This window comes from Pinus tabuliformis, chromosome 2_1, assembly GCF_031772625.1.
Source record: "Pinus tabuliformis cultivar Carrire ecotype Pingquan chromosome 2_1, CPIR1, whole genome shotgun sequence".
Lineage (NCBI taxonomy): Eukaryota > Viridiplantae > Streptophyta > Pinopsida > Pinales > Pinaceae > Pinus > Pinus tabuliformis.
In genome coordinates this window covers 79,871,768-79,875,927 of record NC_142299.1, presented here as the reverse complement: position 1 = coordinate 79,875,927, position 4,160 = coordinate 79,871,768, and positions in this window count along the sequence as shown.

Below are 4,160 nucleotides of genomic sequence, written 5' to 3'. Positions count from 1 at the left end.
AGACCAAGGAACACATGAAATAACTCATTAACACAAGCTATTGAGAAAAATAAACCAGTTTGTATTAATAACGAAACAAAGAAACTCTTACAACCTGGCCTTGGTGTTGTGCAAGTTCCTCCCAGGGTCCATCAAGGGTTTTCCTCTACTTTGACAAAGCTCACCCTCTCCCAAGTAGAATCAAGTGAAGACAATCTCTCCTCACAAAGGCTCTAATGGAAGACCTAAATCCTGCAGCATTTACCCAAAGAAAATGTATAGCTCCAACCTCCTCTCCTTCTGGCTCAATGCCTTTATTTATAGTGCTGTAAAGAGGTTATTCAGGTCCACTATCAATGGGATCATCCCCCTCTTTGGGTGGGATAGCTCCCTTATTGATGGGATAAGTTCCCCCTTAATAGAGATACATGAACCAACTGGAGGCGCATCCATTTCATCAAACCGACCTCTAGAATGTTCTAGAAGTAACCACAAGTAACTTTTTCAAGATAAAACTCGCGCATTTTGCCTTTTACAGAGGGACGCACCTGTCCCTTAACATACAGAGCGTCCATGGACGCAGATTTTGTGAACATGGTCAGCGTCCCCGCAGGTAAGGCTAGAGAGAACCTGCGACCCCAGAGATAAACATAGTTTTTACAAGACTTTCTCTCTTCTTTGAGTTTGAGATGGATAATAGAGGCATGAGACTTGCCTAAGAGGGTAGCATGACTGTTGATTTGAGCCATACTAACTGTAAGTAGTCAAGGTGACATTTTTTAGTGTAACAGGTATACACGGGTTTCCTTATCTGTAGTTGCGTATATATGCGTTTTCACTAACTGAAGTAGCGTATATGATCTGGGTGTGAAATGAAAAATAATTGACTTGATAATACTGATTCACCCCCCCTCTCAGTATTATTTCCAACAATTGGTATCAGAGTAGGTCCTTCAGAAGAAGCTTGAAGGAAGATCTATCATCATGAGCAACTACGAGAGAGAAGCATCGATCAGGCCACCAATTTTTGATGGTGTTAGTCTCCTATACCAATAGGGTTTCATTTTTCATGATTGACAGTGGAAGTGCCAAAAATGTTCATCTTTGATGCTACAAAGGTTCCATATTTTTTGAAAGGAACAGAGAGTTAAAAAATGTAAAGAGGGTATGCCTTAAAAGAATAATCAAAAGGCAAGAAAATGAATTAGTCAGAAAAAATAATTGAAATGAACCCCAAGGAAAAACCATGAAAGTGGCTGACCAAAGTGCCACGGCTATCTTGATGGATGGCCCAACAGTTCAAACTGGACCATGCCATATTTTAAATTGCTTGTTCTAGACTAGAGAATGAATATCTTCTCAAACAGTTCAAGCTTGGCAGATGAGTAGCTAGATAGAGAAAGGAAGGAGCCCAACTGCTTAATCTGGGCCCTTGGAAGACATAAGGGTAGATTTAGATAGGAGGGCAGCCAAAAGAAAAGAGGATTATCAGGGTTTGCAAGGCTAAGTGCACCCATCCAAAAGAAGAAAAAATGTTAGGTCTATTAGGCAGGGTAGGCAGTTGGAGGTTGCAGAAGCAAGCTATGACCACTTGATATATTGAAAATCATATCTTATCTCATCAATAAGAAAAGGGTAAGAACAATGGTCTATATGGAAAAACTATCAAAGCATGTCTAACTTCCCTCATTCCCTTCAAAATGTTTCTTACTAATATCCCCTTGAGGACTTTAGGATCTGCCTAAACAGTCCTACTTACATTTCTCCCTTGAGAAAGTCATGTCAAATTGTGACCTTCTTCTTCAAAAAAGAAGCCACATTTCTTGTGTAAATCCCTCACTTCATACTTCATCCATTTTTGGTTTCTAAGTTTCAGTTCTCAAGCTCAATTTCTCCCTCACACTTCACCTCACATACCATATTAACTCCTAACCCTATTATATAGCTCCCTAGATACATCCCTACCCCTATTTTCTACAAAAACTGTATAAAATTCCCAAAAACATATTAGCTATCCCACCCCCTAGCATTATAGCTAAGTAACATAGTTATGGGAGATATTAGTCCATTTGGGGCTATAATCAACCCTTCTGTGTCCTTACCCCGGGATTAATCTAACCTTTGGTTAAGATTAATAACCTATGCCTAAGAACCCCACCCACCTAAACCCTTGCAAATTACCCCCGCAGTTAAACCCCAATGTTTAGATGTTTAAATGTTTTTAATTAAACATTGTGCCACATTAACCCACATTAATCCTACCTGCAGAAAACCCACCTGAGCTAAAGTTTGGACCCGCAGCTGTAATATATTATTTAAATGCGGGCGGGACCCGCTTCGAAGTTGCACGCCGCGCCAAAAGCCCCACCAGCCGTCGATCTCCCACCGCGCCCGATCCAATGATGGGCGGGTGTTTTCAGCCATAACGCGCCGGGCTTTAACGTTTGGGGGATGGGCGGTTTTGCCGCCGTACCCCTGCCACGTGTCGACTGCTTGGGGTGTTCGGAGGCCTCCCCCCCAAAACCGCCTCTGCTCAAAGGTGGTGCGGGGAAACCAGAAACCGCCGTCCAAAAACCGCCACCCGTTCCATCACGTCAGCAATCCCGTCACCATGACGTCACACCCGGTCTCTGCCGCTGCCCCACATCGCTCACCACGCTGCCCTCCCGTGCCCACGTTGTGCCACCGTGTCCCGCCACATCAACATCCCAGTCAGCGTCCACGTCACCCGTCCGTACCCGGGACCTGCCGATGATGTCATGCTGACGTCATCACGGGAAAGCGCCAAAAGCACGTATGTGCCAAATTTTTTGTTAAAAACACCGAAAGTGACCGTTTTCGGTCATTTTCATTGCAAAGCTTCGAGTGCGCCGTTCTGCTGCTCACACCAAACTACCTCCAGATTTCAAATTTGAACACTTCGGACGCTGCCACCTGCAAATTCGACGTCAATCCTCGCCCTTCAATCAACTCAACCACCCTCAGCGCTAGCTAATCCAGGTATTTGCCGAATTCCACCTGTTTTCCTGTGTTCTTCCCGTTCTCTGGAAGTTTTTCACTAAGTTGCCTACAATCTCCTAAATTTAATGGTGCTATCCTTTAAATTTTGGCCTAAATTATCTAATGCACCCCCTGTGTAAGAGAACCACTATCTGTTCACAATTTCACCGTGCTAAAATCCATTTTCGGGCTTGAATTTCAAATATAATTTTACACATGCCCGACATTGTTCCCTTTTGCCGTGTTTCACTTCAAAATCTCAGTACATTAAGCTGTATAATCCCTTTCTCCTCTACATTTCACCCTCACTGTCTCTAAATTTAGAGAGTTTGCTAAAAAGAAACCAAAGCTCAAAACAAACTCTGCAAAGTTTGTTCTTGTCACCACAGCCACAAATATTGAAGACTTTGGATTCATCTAAAATCATTCTGCCACTCCTCTTCAAGTCCTCACAAGCTATCATCCTCAGCCTGTTCTGCTCAAAAACTTCACTCTAAAGATAACATCTGAAAGTTCTGTAATGGCTACTCCATCAGCTCTTAGTGTCACTCCTATGAATCCACCAAACAAAGAGCTTGAAGCCATGCCTCTTGCTGATAGAGACTACCTTATCCAAGATCTTGTTGGTGACAGAAACCACTTGCAGACTTTCTGCCAATTGAGAAACAACTATCTAAGTAACAGTGACATGTACTGTATATGGGAGTCCAATCTGCCTTATTACTTCCTCCCATCTGTTAATATTTTTCCAGAGATCATCCGCTTATGTGTTGAGAACTATGAGCCAACTCAGAGAGCTGTTAAGTCTCCATATGGGAGCATACGTTTCCACATTACTCCTGACTCCATCAACCAAATCCTCAACTTCAAGTAGACTCAGCTGTTGTTTCCCTTCTCTATGAACTATTTGCTGGATGCAGGCTCCAAACTCTCTAGTGATGACATTGAAAAAATCACCAAGACATTCATGAGGGTAGACCGCCAGCCTACAGGGCCACCTCCTTTCTTATATGTCCATTTCAATGAGGTGGGCAAGCTTCTAGTTGATATGATCTCTTATGTGCTGAGCTTCAAAACTAGTGAGCACATTGATGAAACAGTGTTGGTATTATTAGCTTCATATAGTCCAGGCCAGCCCCCTGCTTACAAGTATAACTTTGCCAAGTTTATAGCCAATAAAA